Genomic DNA, 19,891 nt, shown 5'->3' on the forward strand with positions numbered 1-19,891 from the left:
TATTTATTATTGACAGTAGGTTCACTTGGCAAAAACTGAGCAAAATGGGTACAACTTTTCTTTTAATGGGGTGCTGCCTCTTTAAGACTGACTGTAGTATTCAGACACTGGTTTAGCAGTTGGTCCTGCTGAACTTTCTAATAATACATGCCACCATAAAGCTATTATATGTTAATATTAAAGCTAATGGGTATGCTACCAGTTTTGGTGTGTAAACTGCCTATAATTTCCCTTACTTTGGGATGAAACTACTATTCTAGAGAAGCCAGAAGTCATGAAACACAGTAGTTTTTGAAGTTGAAGCCAGCAAAATTTTTAAAACTATCAAAAATTGATGGTAATATTTTCTGCCTTCCGTCTCCAAATTATCTCTCTCCTGTTCCCCTACACACACTTGCTTGACAAATCTACGTAAAGGAGTTTGTTAGTAATGTTTTAGCCCTAAGTTAACACCCTGTGTTCTGGCATTGGCTGGTGTGTACAAGATTGGATGTGTATTTATCATGGCTTCTAGACGTCGTGAGGCGCCTCACTTCTGGGAACACAGATGAAGTCAGAGTGGTAGTGCTTTGAGTTCCTTGTCAGTGCACCCCGTGACATCCCTAAAATGAGTTCTGTCATGTTACAGGGCTTTCAGGTTTGTGAAAACATAACCATAAGTTATATTGACGTCAGATATGAGTTGAGTATCTATGAATATCACGTGTATCTCAAAATATTGGACTGCTGTTCAATGACTGGATATTGCTGCATAATTTTCTCCTATTGTCCCAGATCCTTTTTGGAGGGAGAGATTTAATGGGATTTGAATTGTGCACGCTGTCTAAGATGCAGTCAAATAAAGTCTGGTTAAGTTGTGTTTGCATTTTTCTTTAAGACACAGCTGTGTACATTTTATGATTGGTTTTCTTTTACCTGTTCAGAAAAGCAACAGTCAGCAACGTGTACTCTTTCCCACTGTCTGCTTTCCATCAAAAGATTTGGAAGAGCTACCACAGTTGTTACACTTTTTACTTTGTCTTTTGACAAAGTACATTGGAAAGTAAAATCACAGCCTTGCTTCCTAGGAGTACTCAAAGTTAGTTAACTCTTATGTCAGAACATTTTTTTGCATACGTTAAATAAAGTTGCTTACTTTTTTTTCCATAGCAGTTTGTTCCTAAGATGATTTTTGTTTGTTTGTTTTGTTTTGTTTTTTGAGCTAGAGTCTCACTCTCTAGCCCAGGCTGACTTGGAATTCACTATATGAACTCAGTGATCCACCTCCCAAGTGCTGCCTCCCAAGTTCTGGGACTAAAGGTGTGTGCCACAATGTTGGCCCCGGTTCTCAGGTGATTTTTTTTTATTTGTTATGGACGTATTCAGTGTGTATACAGCAGTTGTTTACCCTCATCCTTGTCCCCCCATCAGAGGGAGCCTCCTCGTTTAGTATGCCTGTTACTCCCATGGGGATTGTGGGTTGTGCATTGTAGGGGTAGCCAACAGTATGGGAAAAAGGCAATATCTCTGTGTGTAATGTTCCAACTTGTGGCTCTAACAATCTTTCCTCCCTCTCCTAAGATGACTTTTAGTTTACTATATTTGTTCATTGTTCTCTTGGAAAAGTACTTTTTCTCCTTTTGCTGTACAGTAAAGTAAAATATAGTAGAAGAAGCTCAAGATGAGTTCTTTGACAGTCTTTTTGAACCTGAAATTGTTCTCATATTTCAAGAGTACTGAATATTAGTGGAAGAAAATTTTTATAGTGGATGCCTGATAAGCACTTTGTTTTTTACAGTAATGTGAAAATATCTAATGGTGGAGTTCATGTTTTGCTCGAACTCTGAATATTTCAGTATAAATTCAGTGTCAATAAGAACCAAAGTTGATACAATTAGTTTATAACTTGAACTCACATTAATATTCATCTGTAGCCCAGAGGTGTAGAGGTGAATTTTCACAAACACTTTAAATGTAGTTAACCATGTAATTGTATGAGGTTTTTTGTAATGCTGGAAATAGCTTAATTTTTAGTTATAGTAGATTTTCATGAACACCACTTTGTTGTATGAATGCATTTTAATTTTTCTAATAACTCAATTTCTTGAGGATCTCTAAATACATATTCCAAGGGAAGGCCCTGGTTTTTAAAGAAATGGTGCATACATTTGTCACTACATATGTTACATGGTGAGTCTGTTTTGAGTTTAAGAATGTTTAATAGATTTTTCTGGTCCCCTCAGCAGCTTTTAGTGAACATACACTTCAGTGAAATTTGTATTCCAGGAAATGTGTACCCTTGTGTTCATTATAATTGCAAGGTTTGTATGTCTTCAATGTTTTGTTTTTGTGCCAAAGAAACTTGATTGACCTTTTAAAAATCAGCAAGTTACATGAATCAAACAATAACAACAACAACGAGAAAAATATTTTGCCCCTTAGGTATTAAGTTTTATTTCTTGGAATTTAAATATTGCACAGAGTTAAAGCTAGTGCTAGTGTTTTTAGGAATGCAGTTCTATTAAGGGAAGTACTGACACCTTAAAGGAACTATTGTTTTTAGATCCACAGAAAGCTGCATTGGTGGCTCAGTAGTCAAGTTCACAGCCCACAAATTCCTGGAAGCTCTTACCATTGATCTATTATATTGCTAAAGTTTGTTTATGCTTGTAATTCGATGTCCTGATAAGTAAGGAATTGTGGGTCAGATCTTCCATGATTGTTTGTGGTTATTGATCATTTTAAAGGTATATGAGCCTACAGCCTTTATACTTGGATACCTCACTCCCTCCAACCTGGCTGTAAACAGACTGTGCAGTCAATTAGCACTAATCCCTGCTTTCACTGTGAGTGCAAATAAAATTAAGTCACCAAGTTTTGAAGTGACTAGATAAATGTAAACTTGACTTCTAATTTGTGTTTGGCCAAGTCTCATTGGTAGCATGTAATTTTGGAAATGAACAGCATTGTGTTTTGAGGTATGTCATAATGAATTTTTTTCATATTGGGAACTGATAGTGAAATTAAAAGTGTTGAGTTTTATCCTTATGATGTTGGGCAAGTTGAGCTTTTAGTGATAGTATTGTGAGGAATAAATGAAACAATCTGTGGGAATAAGTAAGTAACCCTTCAAGTAGGTGGAGGTTATTATGTAGTAAAGCAATATAACTTTTGTAGTGAATGTTGTAGCATCGTTTAAATGGCAGGGGCAGATGTTAGCTCTTACAAAGTAGTTTGTAGCAAGTACAGAGAAAAACTACATTTTTACTTGAGCATGTTAAACTGCCATGTATTACCAAGTGGACCTGACATCTATGTCAGTTTAACCTCACCCCCCCCATACTATTTCAGAATTCCAGAGGTGAGATTTTATCTGTAAATATTTTAGTGTTGATTTAATTTCGTTTTCAGAAGCAAGATTGTATCTCACACACATAGTCATGACCACTTAGTGTTTCAGCTTCTAAGAACTTTCCCTCCCTCTTTCTTTTTGACTGGAAATCACTAGCTTAGGCTGGCCTCAAACTTGTAGTAATCCTTCTGCCTCAATATCCCAAGTGCTGGGATTACAGGTGTGAGTCATCATGTCTGGTTTAAGAACTTATTTTTAATAGCATGGCAATATTTAAGAAGTCAAGGTGTTGTAGGAAGCTGGTTCATGGGATAAAGCCATGCCAGTTTGAAGACCTGAGATTTGATCTCCAGAACCCGCTTAAAGCTAGACACACCTCTGTAACCCTAGTCTGTAATCCTAGTCAACTCTGCTAAATTGGTAGGCAGACAGAGGAATCCTAGAAGCTCATAGGCCAGCTCACCTGGTGTACGGATTGGCAAACAAGACCCTGCCTCCAACAAGGTGGCAAGTGAGGACTGACACCCAAGGTTATCTGTGACCATACATGTGCCATGACATGTATATGCCTGCGCTCCTGTGAACACAACAAAAAGAGTAAATATAGTGACCATAAGAAGGGTTACTCAAGTGATGATACTGCTGTTCTGGGGCAATGGATACCTAAGTATAAGGTTGGAGGTGTAGGTAGATGCTTAGAGAAGATTTAGTGGAAAGGTGGAGGGTTCCAGATAACTATAATACCTAAAATTACCTCTGGAGAAAATTGGAGTTGAAAAAGAGGCTGAGAGATTGCCAGTTCCCCACAGTGAATATCAGTAACTCCACTGAAGAGGGCCCTCAGTGGAATGAGGGCAAAAGAGAGGAGATATATAACTTGTGTTTTGTTTTGTTCTGTTTTCAAGGTAGGGTCTCACTCTAGCTCAGGCTGACCTGGAATTCATTATGTAGTCTCAGGGTGGACTCAAACTCACGGTGTTCCTCCTACCTCTGCCTCCTGAGTATGCTTAATTTTTTTTTTTTTTAAATTCGGGAGAAATTACCAGCAGTAACTAATGATTTAGAAGGGGTAGGATACTAGAAATGTCAGGAAGGCACAACTAAAAATATGACTGAGCAGGAGAGAAAAACCCAAGAGCTAATATGTGTGCAAAAGTTTAATAGAGTTGATGTGAAGACCTGAGGTGGAATAAGGGTGAATAACAAGCATCCCAGTTGTGATCAGATGGAATCCATGCAAAATACAGGGTGAACTTATTAGTCATCTGCATTTAAAAAGCCCCAAACCATATAGCTAACTAGAGTTCTCAGAAATGAGAAGATGACTTGAGTATTGCACTGTGGCCACACTAAATGTCTGTCAGCTATGTATTGTAAACCAGTGAGCCCCGTGTATAGGTTTCTAGGGGCACCTTATAAGGCACAGAAAAGCATCTGTTCTTTTACACAGGTTGACTGAGGGAGGAGACCACTAGTCTAGCCTGATTATACGACCCTTGCAGGTGTTGAGTATATAATTAATGTGCTCTCCATTGCGAGAAGGGCAGTTGAGCAATACATAGTAATAAATAGCATGCAATGAGATTAGTGTCTTAAAGTCTTCAAAGCACTTTGGCCTACTTTCACTTAGTTTTAATGAAGCTCTTTTGAGATAGAAAGACTGTTGTTGGGCAAATTAAAAAAAAACATGCCAACACTGGGATATATTTAAATAGCACCTTAAAGCTCCCACAACAATGATGGCACCTGAATCCAGTCCTGAGTTACCTGATTTACTTTTTTTGCTGTCCTACACAATGCTTAGTGAGATCCAAAGAAGACAGAGCTGATTGTTTAATTTTGTTGGATAAATTCACTTTAATGCATCCTACTAATTTATTTAAACACAGTTGTTTCATTCAGCCCAAAACATAAATGTCCTCAGAATGTTTAATTGGTTTAATTTGTAAATCCATAAAAGGATTTAGGATTAAGTGGATTGTCTTAATTTCTAATTGATTTCCAATAATTAAGTTGTTAATATCTTTCAAGGAGCCTGGGATTTTTCACAACTAACTTTCCTTACATATTGTTTTGTTCTATGAAAGTTGAAATTATTAAATTATTTTTATTTAGTGCAATATTTCAAAATATACTCTAGCATGTGACTGTTTGTCAAATTTCAAATCTGAAATTATTTTGTAAAGGGGAGAAAATGCATCAATAGAAAACTACTTTAATTCTTAAGTAATAATGAATCTAATGAAAATATGTAATGATAAACTAAACTGCAAAACCAGGTCATCTTATTTGTATAGTGTTAGGCCTACAAAAATGGGAATAAGTCATCTGTTTATTTGTGTATTTGTGTTCAATGGACCCTCTTCCTGATGGTAAAAAACTTAAGTATCAGGTGTCGGTTGTACAGTGTTAAGTGACTATGATTCTATAAAGCTGTCTTCAGATTGGAGTAGAATGCTGACATGCAAAGCTTATCTATCACTAGACAGGCCAGGGGGCTTCAGCTGCTCTGAGAGGAACACCCCATCATTTCTACTCAGAAGAATGAAGTTATTTGCATTTGCCTTTCGGGTTATTGATGTGCGGTCCTGGAGTGTGGCTTGTTTGTGGTTAGAACAGTGCTTGGAAAAAAATAAATGGAGTCAGGGTCATAAGGTAAACTTCTTTTATATAAATGAGGTAATTGGTACAGAATGCTTTTAAGGTGTACAACAGAAAGGAATACTCAGGTTATAGTTTTCTAAGGTATCAAAGGTGTTAAGTAGCACAAAAATTTCTATTTTCTTCCCCCCTTCCTTTCCTCTTATATTTAACAAAATTGGAGTGTGTGTGTGTGTGTACAGCACATGTGTGATGTATATGTATAGTGTGTGCACATATGCGCCCTGTGCTCACATATGTAAAGGTCACAGGAGAGCATCACCTGGTATCCTCTTCGTTAAGCTGCCTGTTTCCTTGAAAAAGAATGTTTTATTCAACCCAGAGCTGCTGTTTTTGCCTTTTTTTTGTTTTGTTTTGTTTTTCCTGGCTAGCAAGTTCTAAAAATTCTCTCTTCTCGGACTCCCATAGAACCGGGGCTACAGATGTGCGTGGCCACACCCAGCACTGAGTGGGTTCCGGGAAGTTGATCTCGGGTGGTCTCAGTCCCTCATGCTGGTGCAGCATGTGCTTCGAATGCTGAGCTATCTCCCCAGCTCTCACACCTTAAACATTTTGCATGAAAATATTAATCTGTAAATATCCTTTACCTTTATGTCTTTAAGTCACAGAGATTCTCTTTTACATTTCATCAGAGTCAAGAGTCTGAGAAGAGAGAGAAAATTATTTTCTGCCATGAGACAGATAATAGGCTCAATTCAACAGGTTAAGGACCTGCTCTGGACCAGGCGTCTGTGCTAGATCATTCTGAGAAAACAGAACCACCTCAGTTGGCTCTTGTGGAGCTCATAGATCTACCTTGAAATATAGTAGCCCTTTTGTTACATTTAGTTTGTCTTTTTCCAAGTGAGAAATTGGTTGACGTATGTAAATACAAGGTTTTTAAAAATATATTGAAACCTTTTGAACAATATTTAACTGTATGAGTCTCACATTTTGTTTTTGTAAACTCCAGGGACCTAAGAGTATGAGCTATGCATTTGGATATCTGGGTAGAAGCATGCCTGAGATGTAATCTTTTTTATTCCATTTGACCATATTTCTTAGAAAGTGAATCTGTGCAGAAAGTGGTAAACCTTGTAGCATAAGCACTGTGAGATTATGGGAATGTTGCCAACATGAAGGGAAATGTCTAAATTGTCAACCAGCACACATGAAAGCCCACTATGTGCCAGATACCACAACTGACAGTGCAAGAGAAAGTCATCACTACCCCTGGAGCATCAAATCCTCTGGGAGGCCCAAAGAGGCAGAAAGAGAGAAAAGGTTGTAAAGGGTCTATGGGTTGCAGTCAGAAGTGTCCACATTCCAATGGGAGGCTTGGAGGCGCTGAAGCAGTGAGTCAGGACTATAGAAGGCAAAGTCTGAAGGACTAGAAACTAGGCAAGAAGTCTTGTTTTCAGAAAGCACTTTAAAACTGGCAATAAAATAATGCAACTGTTGTATATCTTCAGCCGACTAGGTCTCTTTCCAGATCATAACCAGCATTTTATAGTATCTCTCTGTCCATTCTCTAATGACACTTCTAAAAAAAGCATTGGTAAGTGCTGAGGGTTTTATTTTTGTGTGTGTGTATGTATGCTGGGGAAGTAGCTCACACACTCAGCAAAACAAAAGTCCTCTGAAAGAATTCAGCTCTCCTTCAGAAATACAGGCCTTAATCTTGCCTGCTGCTGTTGGAGATTCTCCGTGATGGGTCAAAGAGTACTTCTCACCCCGGGGCCCTGAGTACCTCCCACCCTGACCCTTGTGCTGCTGTCTATCTCAGAGCCTGTTTCCCAGGGAATTTCACTTGGAACATGATTTGCCTGAAGGGTCAGAGGTGGGCTGATTCTGAGGTCCTTTTCATGAGTAGCTTTCATAATAGCCAACTTGGTGTTTTCTTCCATCAGGGACGATGGGATCTAGGAGGGCTGTGGCAAGAATACTAGAGCTCCTAATAAGTTCTAGGCTTAGGGCACAAGTCACAGAACAGCTTAGCCCCATCAAAATTATGTTTTAGGGTGAAAAGCACTTCTTGGAGAGTCAATTTTGGGTTCAAATTCTTGAGAAAATTATTTAAATATTTTAAACTTAGATTTTCTTTCCTAGAAACTGGGAATAGTAAAGTACTCGTATAGTTGTAATGATTAAGTTAGTCGTTGCTGTGACATACTAAGAACTAACGCCAGTGCATCTGGAGCCTAACTATGCAGGCACCAAGGGCAGAGCTTGGAAAAGACATCATCCTGTCCTTAGTGGGAGGTCAGAATAGTATGTGGGCATGCAAGAATACACAGTGATGCCATCTGGCTAGAAGTCCACTGTCTGGATTTAAATGTGATTCCTAAAATCAGACCACCAGGGTCGGGATGATAATGTTGGAGGTCCATGTGTGGGAATGAGTCACTGGGAGATAAGCCTGGGAGAATATGGGCCTGGAGACCTGCTTCCAAGTTTAAAAGCTTTTTTTTTTTTTTTTTTAATTGCTGTCATAAGACCAGAGTCTTTGTAAAGTCTCTAGTTTCTTGAAAGCAGAGTGATTGATCTTAGAGTCACAGCTCAAGCTGTGCGCTCAGCAGATCTATAGTATGGGCTGAGTTTATGTCAGACCAAGAGACCTCATGATAAGGCATGTTCCAGAAGGAGAGAGAGTAGTCAGTTAACAAATTTGGTCTAAGGACCAATGACCAAGGCCAGCTGATTTCCACAGAGCATTATTTAGTTTTGCTTCTCACACTTTTCAAATGATGGACCTAGGATCCACAGAGGAAATGAAAGAAAACCAAGAATATGTAGTATTTTCTGTCTACTGCATTAAACAGCCAGGGTCTGTGTGATTTTTATATTCTCCATGTTGTAATTACCACTTAAACTGCTTAAGTCGTTCATCTTGCTTTCAAACTTAGTAAAATTGGGATCCTAGGAAGTTCTCCGTGTATATCTCATGGCTTCTTCCCAGCACACCATTTTAAATCATTGGAGAAACAAATTTAGAGCATGTGTTTACTCTGCATTCTCATGTAAGGTCTGATGGGCGTGTGTCTAGGCTAGAAAAATGGGATGGAATAGTCACACAAAAGCTGTCTGTGCAGACTGCCCATTTCTTAAACAGGCCATGAGGACCTGATGAATTGTAGCCCTGGCATAGTGGTGTATGTGGCAAGTACGTCCTCCATCTGTTTGAGAAGTTCTTCGACCACAGGATGGAGAGGCAGCTGTAAGATGAGATGACAGTGTGGGACATCTGGAAACACAAGTCACTAGGACACCACCAGTCTCAAGGAGTAATTCAGAAGGACATAGGACTATAATAGACAAGTGTCTGTGTTCTCCCCATGGTGTTAATCTATAAGCACATAGCACCTTCCAGTTCTTCCATGCTCCCAATTTTTTCGGGGGAAATGATTCAGAAAAACCTTTTTGATACAGCCACAAATCAAATTAAGGGAGACAGATTACTTGATTAATCAAAAATTCTTATGAAGACCTAGAGAGATGGCTTAACGGTTAAGGCACTTACCTGCAAAGCCTAACAACCTGATTTGATTCTCTAATGCCCACATAAAGCCAAACGCACAAAGTGGCACATGCATCTGGATTTCTTTGGCAATGGCTGGAGGCCCTGGCATGCCCATTCTCTCTGTCTTCTATCTCTCTCTGCTTGTACATAAATCAATAAACAAGCAAACAAACTTTAAAAAATCTTGGTGTGTGGGGATGGAGGGATGGCGTAACGGTTAAGGCATTTGCCTGCAAAGCCAAAAGACCTAGGTTTCATTCCCCGGGACCCATGTTAGCCAGATGCACAAGGGGGCACACGTGTCTGGAGTTTGTTTGCTGTTGCTGGAGACCCTGGTGTGTCCATTCTTTCTCTCCTCCCCCTTTCTTTGTCAAATAAAAATAAAAAAAATTTTAAATCCTGGGGCGAAGGGCATTAGAACCTATTTTCCAGTCTTAGAAAAGCCCACTATGCATAGCAGCAACTAAATATGATGTATAAAGGGCCAATATAATGGCATGATTTCCACTCACAGTCTGTGGGATTCTGGTAGCTTAAAGAGACCTGACACGACCAGTGCCATTGTTGCCCACATCCTAGTCCTCACCATTTCATCTCAGCAGAGGAGGAAGAGGTCCAGGCTTTCTAAGTGTGAACTTTTAGGCTGGAGTTGGTTTCTACTAGACCTCTTTACCTCCACTCTCCTTTCAGAGCTGCAGTGGTAGAACATAGGTAGTGTACAAAGGTAAAACAGAAGAGGAGAGGGACAGTGGCAATAACCTTAAAAGGAAGCATCAATCAAATTGACTGAGATGATGTATATAATCTATGATATATATTATATTTATAGTTACTTATAACATTACAGATAATAGTTGATACTTGGAAGTGGACTGTTTTTCATAATTTAGAGTCAGTGGGATGACTACAATAACCCTTGCTTGAGCTTACTGTATTTTTTGCCCTTGCCTGTGTGAAAGGTGTGTGAGGCTGAGTGAGCTCTCAAGGACGTGCAAGAGAGCATGCTGCTCCGTGTTCATCTGTTGATTTGGATTCAGGGAAGAAGTTTGGGCGTTCTTGGGGCTGAACCAGGAGTGGAGGATAGTGATTTCTTTCGGCTTAGCCCTGGTTCTTGAACAATCCTATTTTATTTTTGCAGATACTGTTTGGGAGAAGCTGTTTGACATATTTTATTTAATTTTTTTTTCATTTTTTTATGGGGGAGGAATGAACAAGGCAAGGCCTCTTTCTGCTGAAAATGAACTCCAGGCACATGCAGCACATCATGGATTGACTTTATGTACGTACTGGACAATCAGTGCCAGGCTGGCAATCATTGCAAGCAAGTGCCGTTAACTATTGAGCCATCTCCCCAGCCCTAGAAGCTATTTGACATATTTTAAAGTTCATCTGAGGACATAAAATAATTGAGTCAAGAATCCCTAATTAAGCCGGGCATGGTGGCGCATGCCTTTAATCCCAGCACTTGGGAAGTAGAGGTAGGAGGATTGCTGTGAGTTCGAGGCCATCCTGAGACTACATAGTGAATTCCAGGTCAGCCTGGGCTAGAGTGAGACCCTTCCTCGAAAAAAGCAAAGTACTGGGCCTGGAGAGATGGCTTAGCGGTTAAGCGCTTGCCTGTGAAGCTTAAGGACCCCGGTTCGAGGCTTGGTTCCCCAGGACCCACGTTAGCCAGATGCACAAGGGGGCGCACACGTCTGGAGTTCGTTTGCAGTGGCTGGAGGCCCTGGCGCGCCCATTCTCTCTCTCTCTCTCTCTGCCTGCCTATCTGTCTGTCACTCTCAAATAAAAATATTTAAAAAAAAAAAGAAAAAAGAAAAAAGCAAAGTACTAATTATGAGCATAAAAGAAAATTGAAATTTAAAATGAGCATCTTAGGGTCTTTTCTAAACAATCTCTCTCTCTCCTCCTCATCCTTTAACCAAGGTACCCACTGAAGATAATGAAGTGGCAGTTCGCTCCAGTACTGAGGTGTTACAGGGAACTAGGCAGTATGATTGTGAGTCAGAACAATGACCCAAGGTGTCTCTTGCAGAGCTGTTTTCTTTCTAGGGTTAGCTGCTGCAAATTGTTTTACATTTGGGCATCTCAGGAACTAAGATATTTGCCACAAGATTTTTTTCTTAATTTTATTAATTCATTTGAAAGAGATACAGAAATAGGCAGAGAGAGAGAGGTGGGGAGAATGGGCATGAAAGGGCCTCTAGCCACTGCAAACGAACTCCAGATGTGTGGGCCACCTTACGCATCTGGCTTACGTGCGTCCTGGAGAGTCAAACCTGGGTCCTTTGGCTTTGCAGGCAAATGCCTCAACCACTCAGCTATCTCTCCAGCCCCCTTGCCACAAGATTTTGAACCGAAATTATTACTATAACAAGTATAGAAGGAACCTACAGCAGAGCATCTTATTCAGTGGTTAATTACATGGGCCTTGAATGAAGAAGTCAGGGTTCAAACCCCTTATCAGCTCTCTAATCTGCACAGTATCCACTTCCTTGTGGGTGAGGTTAAGAGGAGAATAACTGTCTTTATAGTGAAATGGGGATGATGAAATGAAATAGTGCAAGTAAGATATTTAGGAGAAAATGTCTGACCCAGGATAGAGTGTTTAATGCATGTGAGTTGCCAATTTATTATTATTATTATTTATTTTGTGTGTGGGTGGTGGGCTATGCAAGTGCTCAACCATAGACCTGTATCTCTTGCCCCAGTCGCTATTTTTTTCATTTTTAAAATATTTTATTTATTTATTATTTATTTAAAAGAGAGTGTGTATGAGTGAGTACAGATAGTATTCTTACTACTGCTGATGCCTCTTACTACTGCTAATGAACTCCTAACACATTCACCATTTTGTGTGTTTGGCTGTACTGGGGAATTTAACCCAAGCTGGCAGTTTTATTTATTTATTTATTTATTGGAGAGTGACAGAGAGAGAAAGAGGCAGATAGATAGATAGAGAATAGGCACGCCAGGGCCTCTAGCCACTGCCAAGGAACTCCAGACATGTGCGCCCCTTGTGCATCTGGCTAACGTGAGTCCTGGGGAATCGAGCCTCGAACTGGGGTCCTTAGGCTTGACAGGAAGCGCTTAACCACCAAGCCATCTCTCCAGCGCAGTTTTTTTTTGTTGTTGCTGTTTTTTTTTAAGATTTTATTTTTATTTATTTATTTGACAGACAGAAAGACAGAAAGAATGGGTGTGCCAGGGCCTCTAGCCACTGCAAATGAACTCCAGATGCCTGTGCCACCTTGTCATCTGGCTAACATGGGTCCTGGGGAATTGAACCTGGGTCCTTTGGCTATGCAGACAAATGCCTTAATCACTAAGCCATTCCTTCAGTCCTTTGTTAATTTTTTTCTTTTTTTCTCCCATTTTTATAGACAGCTTCCATACTTACAGACAATAAACCATGATAATTCTCTCTCCTCACCTATTTTCCCCTTCACAAATCTACAATCCATCATCTCTCTTTTATTTTGATGGCATCATCTTTTCCTCCTACTATGGGGGTCTTGTAAAGATAGTGCTAGGTAATCTCAATTTCTGTCTGGCTCATTGCACTGTAAGCAGTCCTACCCTTCCTTCAGCAGTTACATTCTTTCTGCCTCCTCTTCCACTATGGGCCCTGAGCCTTGGGAGAGGCTTGGTAGAGATGTTTCAGTGCTGAACATTCCTCCATCACATCTCAGCACAATGGTGCCTTTTGGGTCATCCCAGTGGCCACTGCCATCTGAAAAGAGAAGCTTCTGTAATCATAAGTGAGAATAGCATTAAAACATGGGTATGAACGTTAAATAAAGTGCTTACATGGCAGTTTGGTGAGCATAATGTATTTAGCCAGACCAGTACAGGCACTACACTCCTAATGCTCATGACCTCCCCCACCATAGGCTTTTGATTCAGTTTTTAGGACCAGGTATGTATTCCCTACCACAGAGTGGGTCTCCAGTCCAATTAGAGAGCAGGGGGTTTCCCCCATAACAGAAATGCCACTATTGCACTCGTTGGCTCATTTTGCCTGGACAGCCAAACTTGAGGCTTGTAGTGTCCACTGTTTTCACCACTGATGGCTTTTTTAAAAAATATTGTTGGAAAATGTTAGCACTTCTATTTTGCCAAATTAAAAAAAAAATAAACAGAAAGCAAGGGCTGAGGCTGGGGAGATGGCTTAGTGGTTAAGGCACTTGCCTGCAAAGCCAAAGGACATAGGTTTGATCCCCCAGGACCCATGTAAGCCAGATACACAAGGGGGCTAATGCATCTGGCATTTGTTTGCAGCAGCTGAAGACCCTGGTGTGCCCATTCTGTCTCTCAAGTAAATAAATAAAAATTATACACACACACACACACACACACACACACACACACACACACGCACAAGGACTGACTACTTTTACTGCCAGGCACAGGCTAGAGCCTTTAGGAGATGGGCCTGATCTGCCAGGCATGGCCAAGGACCCCCTGGGCTACAGGAGGCCACTCCCTGTCCAAGCCCAGCACACCTGTACTTCCTGATTTGTAGGCTTTGCTCACAGCCCTGTGACCTTTGGCTAGTTGCCTAGGAAACTCCTTATATGCTATCAACCAGCAGCCTTCACACAGCCCATGCCCCTGTAACTCTGTTCCCTCCACTACATAGATCACCTGACTCTCCCTAGTGCTGGAATGAACATTCCTAGGCAAGCAACATTTGAACCCACCAATCCCTTAGGACCCTTTTCCCACTCTCAACTGATTATAAACTGATTTCCCTATGAATAAACCGAGCTACTCCCTGAAGTCTTCTCCCTGGTGTATTTCCCGTCGAGCTCACGGCTGCTCAAAACCCTGCTCTCCACAGTTGCCTGGATGCCTTTCGGGACTGCAGCCCCAAGGATCCAGGATCCAGGGACCCACACTGATACTTGATGATCAAAACATTTTGACAATTTCTTTTCTTTTTCTCTTTCTTTCTTTTCTTTTTTTTTTATTTTTGAGGTAGGGTCTTGCTCTTGGTTGACCTGGAATTCACTATGTAGTCTCAGGCTGGCCTTGAACTCACAACAATTAAAGATGTAGGCCACCACATCCAGACAATTTCTAAGAGAGGAATTTGGGTAATAAAGTCAAACTGTGGGCATGAGGTCCTTTTTGCAATGGCTTATCCCTTGGCAGGCAGTCAGCAGACATTCAGTTGATGTGGTCAGCCACACACTCAGTCTGGGAGCTGCTGTGGGACAGGAAGCACTGCATTTTTTATTGAAGAGCTTTCCAGATATTAGATAAAGCTCTTGCTCCACTTAGATTGAGTTCCTGCTGTTCCTCCCACAGTCTCTCCCCAACCTGGATGCTGGCTGCTCACTTAATTATGGAAATCAAATCCTTCTTTCTACATGTAATCGACCCTTCAGTGTTGGCACTTTGTGGATAAAGCAAACAGCTGGCAATTTTAAAAATTTCTAACTTGTGAGGAACTTTATTTTGAGGTAATTTTAAATTTATGGAAAATTTGCAAAATAAATAAAAGGTGCAAATAACTCCTCAATGTCCTTTCACTAGGATATTTGAATTGTTAACACATTGCCACTTTTGCCTTACCATTCTTTCTATTAGTTTATTTTTTTCAGAACCTTTTGAAAGTTATGGATGATGGCCCAGTTCCCCTTAATACTTCAGTGTATATTTCCTAAAAATTAAGACTCTGTTACACAACCACAGGACATTAATACTGTTAATTATAACCTATATATTCAGCTACAAGTTTTTATGGTCTAGAATAGAATCTCAGATCATGGGTTATTGTTAGGTATCATTTAGTTTTAATCCTCCTCAATCTAGAACAGTGCTCCAGTTTTTCCTTAGCTGTATGACATTGACAATTAAAATTTTTTATTCTGTAAAATGTTTCTCAATTTGGGCTTGTCTTGTTATCTAATTACAGTCAGATTGTGCATTTCAGGAGGAATACCATAGGAATAATGTGGAGTTTTCAGGGCATAACATCAAGAGGCACAGACAGGATATCTATCCATAGTGTTGCTACCAAAGCTCATTTTTATCACAGGTTAAGATGTCTGCCTGACCAGTATACTACACATTAATAATTATGTGCATATTTAGTAGTAAGCAGTGAATATTTGTTTTGTGGGGGGATTCTTTAGGTTTATGTAAATAATTGCTTCCCATCAATTTTTCACCCATTAGGATTTATGACTGAATTAATTATATTTAGCATGACAGTTGCCAAGGGATAATTTTCTAATTTCATCATTCTCTGCATGGTTGTTATTTTCTTATAAGGTAGAACTTTCCTTTTTCCTTTATTGGTAAATCATTGACTTAAGGACTATGATTTTGTGAATTTCTGTTTTATTCAATGTGTTATTAGTACCTGTTTGTATTATTATTTGTTTCTTCAAGATTATTTCCTTCTACTTTTTGTCATTTTCCCATCATTCTTTGATTATTTACTTTCTAGTATACATCCTCCATTTCCCTGTCACTTGCTAGGCATCAGTCTGACTTCCTTTAGGGAGGTATGTCATTGACAAACTGTGATCTTGGGGTGTCATTGTTAGGTTTTCTTGGCACATCAGAAAATATATTTATATCAACACACATTTATATACACATGTCTGCTTGCCTCTCTGTGCCCTCCCATTAAGAACCATTAGTTCACATTGATCTCTTCAATTCTAATCCAACTCCACAGGATTTATCTTTTGTTGTTGGTGTTGTGGTTTTGTTTGTTTTGTTATTTTGAGGTAGGGTTTCACTCTAACCCAGGCTGACCTAGAATTCACCATGCAGTCTCAGGGTGGACTCGAACTCATGGCAGTCTTCCTACCTCAGCCTCCTGAGTGCTAAGATTAAAGGCAGGTGCCACCACACCCAGCTGGGATTTATCTTTGCCTCTTTACCCATATGTAACTTCCTTTTCCAACACTAGAAGTTCAGGCTGCCTGTGATTAGCCTCAATATGTGGACTTAGGTGGCTGCGTAGGACTAGCATCTTGACCGTGCTCATTGCTTTATTGTCCCCAGCTCCATTGATCATGTTAGTTACACCAACAAAATTCTTGGCCTTGTCTTTGGAAATGGAAGTGAAAGAGATGGCATGTATGTATATTTCTATTTCTTTAAGCCTGCAGTGGAAGTTCTGCTACTTGTCAAGTAAAGTGTTTTTCCTACTCCAATTCAGAGTTCAAAACAGACGAGTAAAAATCGAAGTGAGAGGTTCACATTGGATTGTCACTGCTAGTGTTTGACTTGGCAGGTCTTTATCTATTGTGCTCATTCTTATCATCAGAGACTGAAGTAACACCCTACTGAAGCCATTAAAGTCAGCCATCTTATTGCATAATGTGCAGACCTGCCCATTTTAGCGAAACTCATGTGTTAAAGTGGCAGAAATATGAAGATGAAGTTTTTGCAGTTTATACTTCTCAGGCTGTACTTAAAAAAAAATCATAAACAAGCCGGGCGTGGTGGCGTGCGCCTTTAATCCCAGCACTTGGGAGGCAGAGGTAGGAGGATCGCCATGAGTTCGAGGCCACCCTGAGACACCATAGTGAATTCCAGGTCAGCCTGGGCTAGAGTGAGACCCTACCTCGAAAAACCAAAAAAAAAAAAAAAACAAAAAAAAATCATAAATGATGTTCATCAGCATTTCAATCTACTTAAATGTAGTCCGGGCTAGATGATTAATTGTATATAGTCCTTGAGGCCTTAGCAGGATTCATAACATTGAGTTTGCCTGAGCAGCACTCAAACTTCTGTAATAAAATCTTGCTTGTTATCACTATCATCCTTGAGTCCTCCCCAAGAGATGCTGATTCAGTAGCTCTGAGTAATGTCTACATCCATGTTCAGGAGCAGGAAGCCCAGCGATCACTGAGAAACACTGCATGAGTGTGTCCTAACGCTGTGGTCAGTCATTCCCGTGTTGGATGGGCTGTTAGGATGTATCAAGGTTTTCATGAGTAAGCACATAAGTCTGTTGACACTTGGGTGCTAATGCCTATAGTTATAGGGCACACGTGTCAATTGTTCCTCAACAATCCTATGTCAAGACTGTGCTAGTATGTCCAGATGAGGTGGTACCAAAAGCAGCACCCTGCAAGACCAGGCAGAGCAGCAGCAATCTGCCTCACAGATGCTACCTATGGTCCAGGCCTTCAGGCAGGAAAACAATAGTCAGGCTTGGCTAGGTGCTGCTCTATGAAGCAAGAGGGAGAAGTGACTAGGGACAGATGATTGAATAGACTCTAGTGTTTAGTAGAGAGAAAGCAAGCGATCAGCATTTATTTAATCAGCTCCATGGAATGTTTTCACAAAGATTATTACATTCAATCATCATAACTCACCTGGTGCTAGGTGATCTTATCGTCACATTCCACAGATAAGGAGAGGGACATGAGAGTGTCTGAAATTGCATGGGGTCACGTAGCTATCACATAGTCATGCAAACTGTGCTGGTTTGATTCAGGTGTCCCCCATAAACTTAGGTGCTCTGAATGCTAGGTTCCCAGCTGATGGAGATTTGGGAATTAATACCTCCAGAAGGCAGTGTATTGTTGGGGGCAGGCTTATGGGTGTTATAGCCAGTCTCCCCAAGCCATTCTTTGGCACACTCTCCTGTTGCTATTGTCCACCTGATATTGGCCTGGAGGTGATGTCCACCCTCTGCTCCTGTCCTCACTTTCCCTGCCATCATGGAGCTTCCCCCTTGAGTCTGTAAGCCAAAATAAACCTCTCTTTTGGTTTTTTTTTTTCCCACAAGCTGCTCTTGGTTGGGTGATTTCTATCAGCAATGCGAACCTGACTGCAACAGAAACTCTCCGTCTTTGTCTTGAAAGTCAGTGTTTGTGCAATCAACACAATATTGGGCAACACCTTGCATTTTGACTCCCTCCCCAGGAGGACATTATTTAGGAAAACAGACACTGTCCTGCAGGCAAGTGTAAAGTCAGCAGACTTGCTTACAGTTTAGACCTAAGCATCAGCAAGGTCATTTACTTAGGGTGTTGTCTTCGCCTCTCCCAAGATGTGCCATTTGCCTCCAGAGTAACTTACTGTAAAGCATTGGGCACAGCTGATAGCCAGACACTCTCCCATGTGTCTATTGGATTCATGGATGGCTCCTGCAGCAGGCTTTAAAAGCCATGGGAGAAGAGAATGCATTTGTCTTTGGTCATTTTTATCTGCACTCTGCATTGTCTGATGTAAGGATTTGGTGAAAGAATAAATAATGATAAGAGGACACAGGAAGAAAACTGTGGCCGAATTTTGTCTTGGGGCCTTGGGGAAAAATCCAAGGCAAACAGACTCTAGTTTTTGGTTCATTTTCTCCCCCTCCTTTACCTTTTCTCTTCCCTTCTTTTCCTACTTCTCCTTCCTCCCCTTCCCCCATAAAGCCCGCTTATCTCAATGAACAAAGGTTATGAACTATCACATTGAAAGGGGGAAAAAACTGCAAGTCCCTCTCTTTTGAAGGGCAGGCTTCAGATAAAGTTTTGCTAGGTTTCGTTAGAGTCTGAATTAAAACAACTATCAGATTCCCCTAGAACCTCTGTCTGTGTTTACAATTCATTTTACTTTTCTCTGATTCTTAAAAAATCCCCCAAAACTATAGTTTTATTTACTTGTAAAACTCTTAATAGAAAAATTTAAAAATCATATAATATAAATAGTTAAGAACTCACATGTCCTCATCACCCAGCTTTCATAATTAATAACCTTTTGTCAGACTTGCTTCATTTTTCTTTTCACTTATGTTTTGTTAGTGTAGTTATCCAACACATATACCAACATTGCATCATAAGTAGTTCAGTAACCAACTCCAGCACACAAGGATGTATAAAGGCATAACCCCTAATGGCAACATAATCATAAAAACTTCTTTCAGTTTTGTTATTGCATAATTTCTGCCTATGCTCAACTCCCCATTGTCTAAAAATTGTCTTGAAATGTTTAGATTAGGATCAAACAAGTCTGCACATTGCATTGGTTTTTTCTTGCCCCTGTAATCTCTAACTAGCCTTTTTCTTTCCACCTTAAAAAACAGATTGCAGAAGTTCCTGACTTTAATATCAGGGGCCCAGTCACCCTAACTGCCTAAAAAGCAACCTGACTCCCTCTCAACCCCTTTGGCAAGAATGACTCCTGGTGGTTCTGTGGACTTTCATGTCGTGAGGATACATGTGATGTCTGTCTCCCATTTTCAGTATTTTCTTTTTAGCTGACCAGATTGCTAGGAGACAATTCTTCATGAGGTTCTTGATTTCTCTACATGTGGCAAGAAGAGGCTGCGCCTGCATTATGCCTTCAAGGGTGTTTGTGCAGTGAACAGTCACGAAAGAAGACTGTTGTCCTCAAGCAAGGGGCAAGCAAACTTGCCCTATTAATATTAGGATTCC

Source organism: Jaculus jaculus, chromosome 7 (genome assembly GCF_020740685.1).
Source record: "Jaculus jaculus isolate mJacJac1 chromosome 7, mJacJac1.mat.Y.cur, whole genome shotgun sequence".
In the NCBI taxonomy this organism is placed as follows: Eukaryota; Metazoa; Chordata; class Mammalia; order Rodentia; family Dipodidae; genus Jaculus; species Jaculus jaculus.